We start from the raw sequence: 12,920 nt of genomic DNA on the forward strand, positions 1-12,920 counted from the left end.
TCGTTTATGAAGGCTCTCATGGCTACGGTGTTTACCTTCAGAACATGGGTCTACAGGATCACCCGTGGTTGAACTAGGGCAAGTGGGAGATTTTCTTGTACTGGGCTTTTATGCCCTAGTTTATTGTTTTGTACTAGTTTTATGTACACCCCACTTCGCTTTAGGACAAGTGGGAGATTGTTGGGGTTAATGCCTAAAGTCTCGTGTCCTATAGTTTGTAAATAGTTTGTACGAACACTTGTGATGTATAATATATGATATTTACTTCACATCTTGATTTTGCTCAATTATTTGTTTTATTTACTTTACCACAAACCAATAAACATAAAATCTCTGGTTATCTGTATGTAACTTAAGCATGTATGTGGTGAAATAAAAGTGGATCATGTCTTAAGTGATAACCAAAATGGTCTATAGTATATGGATATAGGAGGGAAACCTTATCCTAGTAACGCTACGGATGCGACTCGCTTTGTGGAATGGTCACAAGTGTTGTGATTTGTCACAGATGGTCTGATCCTGATCATTCGTGTAAGGGACATACGAGCGGGGGCATCCTATACAAAGAGTTTGTATAAGACCTAACCACAAAGTGTTAACGTCTCGTTATATAACATCGTTCATGACAGAGACTTCACTTTACTAGGATGACCATAGGTAACATGACCTCAATCCTGAGTGAGTTGAGAACTCTTACCATTGAGAGCGGTTCTTTGATTTGTATGGGTGCGAGTGGCCAGATCGCCGACTCAAACCTATCATTTTGGGGATTCGTCTGATATGGGAGCTGGGAACTTAGCTACATAAGATGGAATTCACTCATTCCTCAAAGCAGGGGCAAGTAGATAGATAGCTCCCTTAAAGGCTGATTTCATGGCTTGAATGATGTGGCGCTACACACATTCTCTTGGCCCGAGAGGTGTTCACACATAGTTGGACTATGTTGTATTGTTCATTAAAGGAATCAGTGGTACTTAAGGAGTGAGATGTAACTACAGAGGTAAAATGATAAATTGGCCCAACTGTACTTATAAGCATCTGTGAAGGATCATTGTACTCATAATTGGTTATATCCAATGGACACAGAAATATATCTGTGGTAAGAAGAGTTCAGCTGTTGGTCTTTAGTGGAATGACTAGCAGTTGACGGATGGTGAATCTCGTGGCTAAAGAGTTTCGTCAGCTATTCACGTATCGTTGAAGCTTCAAGCCATAGGTCCATAAGGTCCCCTAGGTAGCTTGGATAAAGTCGAGAATCAGTTTTTGGGTTAGTTTGAAATGTTCAAATTGACAAGAGGGAGCTCGATTATATATGATATAATTGCACTAGTTAATTATATATGATATAATTGACTAAATGTATGAGATACATTATTTTGGAGGAAATTAGATATAAATATGATTTATATCAATTGGAGGAGAAATTACTATAGTAGATATATGATATCAAACTATAGGGTAAGAATATAATATGATTATATTCATTTATTAATTAATTGGTTAATTATGTGATAATTAGCCGGAATCTTCTCCTCAATCGTGCATAGTGGGAAAATCTTATTCGGCTATTGTAACTGAAGAATAAAATGAAAATTGGTTTCATTTTGCAAAAGTTTGGAAAAATCGCTCAAGGTGTGAAAACGTATCGATCGCTTAGTTGAGAGCCCCCAAATTTAAACAATGCTTGTCCTCAAGCATAAGCTAAAGATTTCCTTTAGAAAGTCAACCGCAAATCTCTTTTCCTAGATTTCTCAAGGATACTTCATTCAAATCCTATACACCAAAATTTCCTTAATTCTTATTCAAGTATCTTCTTAAAATATTTCTAATACCTAGGGACTGCAAGTTTAACCTTCAAAAGGACTTTACTAGATTTTAGAACATCGCATGATTTATTTCAAAAAAACTTTTTCACTGGGGTGTTAAATGATTTTTTTATCCTTGCATATTTTTTACATTGTTATTTTTTTTTCTGACCTTGTGCTGACCCAAGTGCCTCGCCTTCGTTTTGGCTTACCTCCACGTATGTCATTCGGACATCCAACTATAAGCAAGACGATCTTCCTCAGACTAAACTCATACCTACTTGGCAGCGGAGTTGCGACCATATATTTATACGTTGATCTTGGCGACTTACTTTCATTTTGGCTTGTCCCTACGTGTGCCATGCGGACATCCAACTACGGGTAAGTGCCTTTCACAATTTAACTCTTGTCAACATGGGTTTCCCTATTGCGTTGACAGTGGAGTTGTTATTCTAAAAAAAAAATTATAGAGCTAAAAATAGCAAGATCGAAAAATAAATACCTCACCCCCAAATTTAAAATGCGGTAATGTGCTCATTACCAAAAGAACATTGCCAAAAGATTGAAAGAAGTCATGTGATGTTCTTAGGAAACTACGTAAAGAGGGTTTGAAAGTAAGCTAGCAGACTACTAACTTCTAGATATATTTCATGAGGTGACTTTTCTAAGATTAAGTTGACTCTAGTATATATGAAAAAAATAGAAGCATGTGTTTCATCATTGAAATCATAATTGGCAAAAAGACAGCATGCGGTGACTTACTAAATTTATCAATGTCAAATGATTGCGGTGATAAGACTTTCAAAACTAAAATGCAATGCGATAGTGCAAAATTTGGAATAAAGTTAAGGAAGAATACAACCCCCAAATTTGTGATGTTGCCCGCATTGTTTGTTGATGCATCCTGCTTTGCTACAATCTATCTTCTTTAGATTGCGGTGATGGTATAAGATAAGTTGCTTCTTCGTGTACCGCCTCCGCAATCGTTCGCCTCGATCATTGCAAGAAAAACATCAAGAGGTCAAATAATTTTAAACAAAATGAAATCTTTACCACAATCATTTAGCACGATCGCTTTTTTTATATATATATAAAGAAAACTGCAGATAGATAAACAATAACAACAAATTTATTGCGATAATAGATAATAACAAGATGATGAAAGTTCATGAAGTATTGATGTAGGAAAAAGGATATTCAAAAGAGTTGCGTCCCTGATGAGGTAGAGTTATATAGTAACTCAGGGACTGCTTATTCCAAGCTGGTCTTTTCACGTCCACAGTGGCTATTCCCTTTTTTTTTTGTCCTCAGGGATCTTGACTGCCTTAATCCGGAGCTTTTCCCATAAATGTTTATTACAATCTCCCCCTTGCGCACATCAATTTGAGCGCGACCGGTCGAAAGGAATGATGGTCCCAATATGATGGGCGCATCTTCATCTGCTTTATAATCCAAAATGAGAAAGTCTGTCGGCAAGATGATTTTATCAATTGAGATTGCGGCATTTTTCAACTCTCCTTCAGGATGTATTCGGGATCTGTCAGCAAGTAGGAGAGTCTCTGTCGTGGGCGTGGGTGTCCCAATACTCAATCGTTTGAAGATTGATAACGACATTACGTTTATACTTGCCCCAAGATCGCATATTGCTTGGCCACTGTAGACCCCTCCCATGGAACATGGTATCAAGAAGATTCCTGGGTTGCACATTTTTTATGGGATCATAACATTTAGCGTTGCGACCACTGTTGCGATCTTTTCTTCATCATTTTGTTTTTCTTTCAATCCTTGCAGGGATGTTGGTGGTTGGACTTCTTCTGTCTCATGATCTAGATGCAACTTCAAGGTTTATCTTCTCGGGCTTTTTCGAGTTATAAGTCAACGGGTCCTCGGCTGTCACTGCATTCAAGTTGGTCGCGATGGGCTCCTCCCCTACTTCCGCAGTCATTTTGTCACTTAGCAAGGAGACTGCTAAGCATTGTTTCTTCCTGGTACCTCCAGCATTGTGAGGAAGCTCAGTTGAGCTCAGCAATACTCCTTGCGGTCTATTTTTCAACTCGCCCGCAATTTGTCCCAGCTGAAGTTCGAGATTTCGAATGGACGTTGCTTCATTCTGAAGCACTGATTTGTTTTTCTCAATGTACTGCTTCAACAAGCTCTCTAAGGACAAAGATTGTGGTGTTTGCAAGCTGCTAGCTTGACTATGCGTTGTACCGTTGTTTTTCGGGAAAAAATCCGAGTGGCTCTCCTTTTTGCGCCACTGGTTGAAAGCTTTGTTGTTGATTTTTCACACAAAATTTGGGTGGTTTCTCCACCCGGGGTTGTATGTATCGAAATTGGGATTATTCTTTATGAAACATACTGACTGCGGGTTTACTAGGCATTCTTCCATCGAATGAGCGTCTCCACAAATGACACAACTTGCGGTCGTTTGAGCAATTGCGTTGACCTGCCCTTTCTTCGCTCCCGTGCTGTTAATTACGATGCCTTGTATCAAACTCATCATCACAGTCATTTGATTTTGAAGGGATGTGATGGCCCCATTGTTTACGTCACTGTCTTTAATTCTTAATCTCTGATCGTTTTCCCGCCAATCCTCGTGATTTTTGGAGATTCGATCCAGTATGCTTTTTGCCTCCTCATATGTTTTGTCAAGCAGACCACCAGGGGGCTGCCGCATTTGTAGCGGTCTGCGAAGCAAGGTTCAGTCCTTGGTAAAAAATCTCCATTTGCAAGCAGTCTAGTAAGCCATAATGTGGACAGTATCTTACCAGCCTCTTGAACCTCGCCCAGGCATCGCTGAGCGATTCGTCATCTTCTTGTTCAAAATTTGTTATTAATTTCCTTCTTCTGGAATTCTCGGTTGGTGGGAAATACTTCTTCATAAACTTTTCGGTGACTTGTTCCCACGATGTTATCTCCCCCGGTTCGAAAGAATACGACCATTTTCTTGCTTGATCACATAAGGAAAATGGGAATTGAATGAATCGAACTTCCTCGGTGAAGATATTCGGGAACACAAAAGTATTGCAGATTTCTATGAAGCTTTGGAGTTGAACGTACGAGTCCTCGCCATGCCTTCCTCCAAACTGCCCAACAGCCTGGATCATTTGCAACATTACTGGCTTTATTTCAAACCTCGATCCGTCTAACGCTGGCCTCATGATTCCTGGAGAGAAATCGTAGAGATTGGGCGACGCATAGTCCCGAATGGGTTTATTGCGGTCATTCTCCAGAAGGATGGGGTTGGCCATTATATTGTTCACGTTTGCGGCCCTTTCTTCCGGTTGTTCCACCATTCTTGGGGTTCTGTCTTGTTGTTGGCGGTTGTCTCTCAGTCTTCGTCGAAATGTCCTCTCAATCTCCGAGTCGTAATTCGCCAAAGATTGAGAGCTGTAAAGAAATCAAAAAAATTACCGTTAGCACACTACTTTGCCGAAGTCCTCGACAACGGCGCTAAAAGCTTGATGACAGGGAATTAGATGTCAATTACTCGACAACTAAAATTCCATGGACGCAATATGCGATGCATGTTCTTAAAGTATGTGTTGATTGTCATGCGTTGGAATGACTATGCGTTAACAAATGTATGCGATGACCATGCATCCTGTCACAAGTTTTCTTGCGCTCACGCCAAGTATAACGCCAACGTAAGTTTCTCAGTTGATCTGAGGTCAAACTCAGGGACTTGTAGCTGGATGTATGCGGTAATGTGCATGCGACGGTTTGAATAAAAGAATGATGGGGAGGTTTCTAAGCTAACACTACTCCTACTCTTAACTAATAAACAATGCAATGAGAATATGAGTGAAAGGTAGAGACACGAAAGCTATTGACATGAAGTAAATGGATAGAAAAATAGATAAAATGTGGAGATGTCTTCATTGCAACCCTTAAGAGTGACTGCAAGGACAACCTTAGTCAACGCATGCCATGCAATCATGCCACACACACTTGAGCCTACCTCTAGGACGTATGAGGTGTATCTGCGATATTGCTGGGAAGCCTATGCCTGCCTAAACCTCCATAACCCGCTCACATGCTCTCGCTGCATACCACCGTGTTCTACTTCTTGGACGCATGCAATATCTTATTTGTAGGGTGCATATGCTGTGTGAAAGCAAACGAAGCTTATCTCTGAGTTCCCCATTCTTGCCTATGCGTTCCAATCCGCTCTCTCGAGTCTTAGATTTGGGTTTTAGACTACTCTCTCAAGTATGCCTAAATGAGGAATGATGCGCTCATAAGACAAAGTAACCGCATGAACTTTGTTGACATAAGATTATTCCTATCTCTAGTGAACAATAGCTTACATTGCTTAATGCGACCAACCACTTACCCTCTCGAGCAGTTAATTGTTGCTGACTTTACTTATAGACAAGCATTGCGTCTGCCTATAGACAGGCATTGCTACAACTTCATACTAAGCAAATAAGGTTTACTCACACACTCACATAACGCACACCTCTCGGGGGTTTGCTACATGCTTTATATCTCTAATCCACATGACTAAGTATGTGATACTCTAGCAATCTCACTAAGTGATGCAATGAAAGTTAAAGATGCTAAGTAAGAAGATGGAGATGGAGTCGAAGGAAACATAGAAATGCATTGAACACATCATGTATTAATTCCTTAATCACAAAATGTATACAATACAATATAAGAAAAGAAGAGAAAAGGAAATGACCGGTTGGGAGTAATGTTTTACTTCCAGAGGATGTGCATCAAGGTTGCCGGTGGTGTCATGGATGAGCGAAAAAGCTAACTCTCTCGAGATCTAGCTCCGATTGAAAGCTCCGGTCGTCACTTGGAATGGAGGAAGGAGGTGAAGAACTCTCAAGCTTCTTCTCACGCATTTGTCTGGATCACAGGGATAATACCCGGACAAGTTGAAATTCTGCTCATCGGCTTCTTTATATAGAGCTTGGATCGCCGACAGCATTAATGGACTGCTCTGATTCTGATATACGCGGCGCGTTTAGTCCTTTCTGAATCTCTGCTACTAGCGGCATGGTAGGTGAAATGTCAACATCAACTTTTGATTTTCCCGAGATATACGTTGATGCGCTCATTCCACCAACCTTGCATTGATCCCACTAGTATGCATTATCATGCAGTGACCGCATTCGCTTGATACCGCAACTCTACACGATGATCGCAATCGCTTGACAAGCACAACTCCCATGCGATGGACGCATGCGGCTGATTACCGCAACACCCATGCGTTGATCGAACGCATTCGCCTTTGCGATGGAGAGTTTCTCTGCATGCGGTGGTCCAACTTTCACGTTTGCGTCCACTTCTTGCGTTAGCTACAAAAAAAGAACAATGAATGCATAATAACGCATAATAATGGGTTAGCTGAGATTCATCATGGTGAACAACGCAAGCTCATTTTCTCATGAATTCCTAACATAATTGCCGCATATTCTGCTTAACAGCCCTCATAATAATAAATAAAAGGACTAAGATGACATGCATTTCCGCCTGTCATTACACCCCCAAACTTAGAATCATGCTTGTCTTCAAGCATGCGTTATACTCAAGAAATTCTAACTCACCTTCCGGCTTTCCTTTGCGATGACCAACTTCTCAGAAAATAATTTCCTTATACCTCTAACCATCGCTGCAATGTTCTCCTCCACTTTGGCTACTTCTTCAAAAAGATCTTTTCTAAGTTTAGTTCCGACAAGCCTTTGCTCAAAAACTTTTTATTCATTCACCGTAACTTTGCGTTTAGGTTTTAAGAATGTGTTCGTTCAAAATACTTCAAAAATTTTGCAATTACTTAATCAAATGCGGCGTTGAACCTAGTTATGCCCTTCGTTTTGGCTTACCCCCATGTGTGTCATGCGGGCATCCAACTTTGGTTGCGTTCCATATTCAACTCAACTCTTGTCTTGCTTGCCTTGGCTTGCGCCGGACAGAGGAGTTGCGCTTATGCGTTGATCCTGGCGACTTACCTTCGTTTTGGCTTGCCCCCACGTGTGTCATGCGGACATCCAACTACGAGTAAGTACCTTTCACAACTTAACTCTTATCAACATGGGTTTCCCCATTGCATTGACAGTGGAGTTATTATTCTCAAAATTTTCTTCACTTTTTTTTTTCAAATGATCGTAATGTAATGAACGCAATTCTTCAAGACCGCTACCACCCCCAAACTTAGAGGTTGGCAGCATTCTCACCCCAAAGCTAAAAACAAAATCAACAGGAATGTGGTAATAAATGTTTGAGCAAAGGTTTACACAAAATAAAACTTAAGACATCCAAATTTTGAAAAAGCTAATAAAAGTAAGGAGCGCCTTGCAATGATTAATTAGAAGATGCGGTGAATTATACATACCATCATAGAAACACCACAAAGCAACGCAATACGGAAAAATAGAATTTCAAAAGGATAATACATAAAAGATAACAAGAAAAGAACCTTAGACAGAACAACGTATGCGATTATGCGTTGGAATCTATGCGATCGAAGCCATGCATTGAAGGATGAAAGGAATTCTTCTGTTGTACTACGCACCGAGGAGACTTATTGTTGCACCTACAAAGAGCAAATGCACCACAACCAAGGAAGCAACCATATATCCAAAATAACAATAAAAATAAAAATAACCTGAACTAAGAAAGCAAGTTAAAGTTAGAGTAGAAGACGTCCCTAGAAAAATAGGAATGTTGTCACCGCAAGGAGTCTTCAATGCAAGAGATTACTCTTAACTACTCGGGTCAAGGACTTGCCCTGACCATTGGAACTTCCGACAATTGTTGGCCGCATGTTGGCCACCATGTGCTTAGAACTACTTTCAGCTCATGCGACTGATTGCTCTTCTACCTTGAGGTCAATACTGGCTTTCAATGAATCGCATACACTTCAATATTGTTTGCAACCTGGTCGCACAAGCTGCAATACTCCCAAGATAAAAAGGTTGCCTATAGAGACACAAACTCAACAAATAATTAGCTGCCAAGTCCCCGGCAACGGTGCCAAAAACTTGATGCATTATTTTATGCAGTGAAAATATGGAATGAAATGTGGTGATGGAATTGTGTTGAGCAACAAGTTTTCTCAATGAAATCCAAGTATAAACCCCACTGAGTTTCCTGGTAAATCCAGGGTCGAACTGAGGGACTTAGGAAAACGGTATTAAATGATAATTTTCAGGAAGACTTTGCGGTAATTGGTAACTCAAATAGTTATTTGGTTTGTTGTTTGCGGTAATAAAAATAAACAAATGCGGCGGAGTTTCGAAAAGAGTTGATAAAATAGAAGATGCAATGAGTATGTGGTGAACGGGTTGAAAAGGGTTCGACTAACACTTCCTAAGATGCGTTCATGTTATGCGACTATGCAACACACATACAATAGTAAACCATCTCTCGATGCGAATGCTATGGCTTCTAATGCTAGAACGCATGTGATATATGCGATGAGTCTATAGAACCTGCATATAAGCCTCTATTATTATCCATGTGACCACAAAATGACACAAACACAAATAAGGCGACCACATAATATCATAACCTATCTCTATGGTGCATGCAATGCAGGTTGGCAAACAGAGCTATCTCTAAGTCCCTATCTCTTGGTTATGCAGATCTAATCTTGCTCTCTTGAGTCTAGATTCTAACCTAGCTCTCTCAAGTCTTAGGTTTTTTCTTCAGACTCTCTCTCGAGTAGCTCTAAAAGGGTTGGGCATAGCATAAAACAAGATAATTGCATGTAATGAAGAACCTAGGTCATGTTAGCTTAGTTCTTCTCAACCCATTTGATAAGTTTAGCTCTCATGCGTGCTTCCCAGGCTTTTACATTGTCTTTTCTACTCTTATTCAAAAGATAATCTTGCTCTAGCGAGAGTCGGCCCGCTCTCTGCTTTCTCCACCTCCAGGTTCTCTCTTGAGTTGCCTTGAGCGATCTTCCAGCGTCTCTTCCCTTCTCTCACTCTGCCTTCTTAAGAATAAAAGAAAACTATGGACAAGGTTAAACTATGAACAAAAACTTGTTAAACTAGCTGAACTACTAAATCGGCTGAACTGAACCCCTTTTCTGAAGGATGCCTTCAGTATTTATAGAGCTTCGGGGTGAAAGGCGGCTTCTCTCTTATGATTGCACAGATGGGATGGCTTTAATTCTCTAACTGATACGCCGAATATTTGTCACCGAAAAACTGAGTGTACTTGTTATCGTTAGCGGCTTGTCAACTTAATTCGGATTCGACCGTCATCATCTTTCTGTCCCATCATGATTAATTGTGCCTTTCACCCAGATGCGCCCACTAAGTTGGGTCGACTCTATGCTACAATCCTTCTTGAGCAGATGTTTGTGAGCATAAATCACCGCAAAGCCTTGCGGTAATGCTGCACTCGTCCGTTGATTTCTTGTGATCGTGCTTTCTGCATTACATCAACGCTTATTCTGCATAAAAATACAAAAGTTAACTATTTCTATGCGATGAACACATGCGACCGCAATGTTATGAACTTAATGCTTTTTGGACGCAATCTAACATATTTTATCAACGCAAACCTTCATTGTTTAATAACTTAGCATTGTAATAACATTCATCTTCGCTGTTATCAAGCCTATACGATAGTGTCTTATCGCCTAAACAATCACACATATTCTCTAAACGATCGCTCAGCTTTTCTAAATAATCATTTAGCATGCCAAGTTTTCTAAATGATTGCTTACTAAATACTAGACGGTCACTTAGTAAAACCTACACAATCGTGTAGCTTTCTATAAACAATAAGCATCTGCTATACGATAACCTTCTCCCACTTGCTTGTCGTTCTACACAATCATCCTTTCCTCTTTCCTCTACCAAATCCAGCAAAGACCACTCTTGATTCTCACTCCGAAAATACCAAGGGCTCTAAATGGTGGTGTCATCCCCTATTCTGCTTGTTCTTGCACTGTCGTTGGTGTAGACGATCGTGCTACTGGTAGTCGACTATTTGCTGGGCGATAAAGAACGTAGAGGTTTGCTTCCGTTGGGTTGAGTTCAAAGTGAAAAAAGTCTTCAACTGGTGTTTATACTCAATCTCTTGTATTTTATTTATCAAAGCATGTCGTTAATTAGTGTTTAATTGCATACCTGTTAGATGGAATGTATGTGTGGTAATTTCGGTCACAATGAAATAGGAAAGATCCGAACACGTTCATGGATGCTCTTGTTTAAGAGTTCCTTCAATTGCTATCAAAGACAGGTTCTGATAATCCAATTTCATTGATGCAATGAATTGCATATACATTCTTGATGGGTGCATATCTGCTCTATTTAATTGTTAAATTGTTGTGGATGTGCAGATTAATGGAGTTTTCTGAGATGTTAGCCTCGAATTGATTTAATTATTTTTCATTTTTGGTTAATTGTAATGGCCCCTACATTTTTGGGCACATTTAATTAGTAATCGAGTATGTAATTCAAAGTCAGTTTGAGTCTTAAGTCATTTGTGAAGAAGAACAAAGCAAGGGTTTCTGTTCTTCGAGGAAGAAGACGATCAAGGGTTGATCGGGTCGTGTAGACGATAGGGTAAGCGATCACTGAGTAACAAATGCTTGGGTATTGTTTAACGCGGGTGCGCACTAGACGATCATTTAGCTCAGCAAGCTTCATCACTTAGTAACTGACTAAACAATCGTTTAGCAACGCACGGTAAATCATTTACCTTTCGTTGCGTTAAGTGATCGCTTAGGCGATCAGGCTTCGCAGCCTCGTTGTCATCTAAGCGATCGTTTAGCTTTTGCGCCTATCGTCTAATGTGCGTTGAGCAATCGTTCACCTTCGATGTTTACTAAATGATGGAGTTCTCCTGGCAGTTCAAGACTCGGTTCGCATGTGAACCGATTTTCTCGATGGAAAATGTAATAGATAGAGTTATTTCATTCTGATTTTTTGTAAAGGTTCATCCCGGTCCATTAATCCTTGGTTAATTACATGCGATGTATGGTTTTTATATGTCATGCATCATCTCTTTGTTGTAAATGTTATAATTTAGAGAAGCATGATTTAATTATGTAAGAGCATGCTCATGCATCATATAATAAAAGAGTTATATTTATGAATACATAAAAAGTATAGACATGCATCATCTTTATATTATAATTGTTATAGTATAAGGGTGTATGGAAAGTATGTTTGCTTGGTTATTACGCTTATATAAAAGTTATGTATAGTAATGACCGGACAATGCACAAAACATGACACATAGGTTACTTTATAAGCGTTATAAACACCTAGTTGTGCGTGAGATTCTTTAGTTGTTTCTTTTTAATGGTTAAAGAGAAATTGGAACTAGAAGCAATAAGAAAGACATGCATGCTCACTTAGGTTTAATTCATGGTTTTAAAATGATTAAACTTGGATAACATAGACCAAAGATCACTGTTCTAATATGATTAGCAACCCTAAGGCTTTAATCTTTTAATCAGTTTAATAGGATTAAATTGACTAATAAAAGGTTAAAATGTAGCAAATCTATCTATAAGGAACCTTTTGTCTAAGGCAGGTTCTGTCTAAGCTGGGATATTTAAGTTGACGGAAACATAACACCTATACCTGGGAACTTACCTGGAAAGGTGAATTAGATAGATTTGATGCATGCATACAAGTTAAGGACAGTCCATTAAAGTGTTTAAATGTGACTACTTGAACTTGTTCATAATTCATAGACAAAAGTTGTTTATGAGCAGACTTTTAACAAGATGACTTGGAATAAAATCAGTAGCCGGATTGTCTATGTTAATGAACCCCTAGGTAGAACATTCAGTGAGAGGTATTTAGGGCATATGATGCTTCTCTTAAACCTTTCATGTTTCTCCTAAATAGTCCACATGATGAGATCTACCCTCGGTCTCGAGGCAGCTTTGGCGTGTCCCCCTAACAGATGGTGTTTGGGTAGGTCAATATCAAGGTGGATGGAGAGAGTGTTCATAGTAATTGGGAGCGGGAAGTGCGACAGCATATCCCTCAGTCTCCCTTGTTGAATTGAATAAAGTTACTGTGCATCGCCTCGAGGCATCCTGGGAGTGTCCCCCTATAGGATGGCAGTTTTGCGCGTTTCTTTATTTGATCTCCTGTAAGAGGATAAGGTTACTTAGTCTCTTGTCCT

At 39.7% G+C, this 12,920-nt stretch overlaps 1 non-coding gene across 1 annotated transcript; it reads left to right on the forward strand.

The window, feature by feature from the left end:
* Nucleotides 1-4,547: 4,547 nt before the first annotated feature.
* Nucleotides 4,548-4,654, forward strand: LOC120074782. The gene has a single exon (XR_005481065.1). It is a non-coding gene; the product is annotated as a small nucleolar RNA R71 (small nucleolar RNA).
* The last annotated feature ends 8,266 nt before the right edge of the window (nt 4,655-12,920 follow it).

This window comes from Benincasa hispida, chromosome 3, assembly GCF_009727055.1.
Source record: "Benincasa hispida cultivar B227 chromosome 3, ASM972705v1, whole genome shotgun sequence".
Classification (NCBI taxonomy): Eukaryota; Viridiplantae; Streptophyta; class Magnoliopsida; order Cucurbitales; family Cucurbitaceae; genus Benincasa; species Benincasa hispida.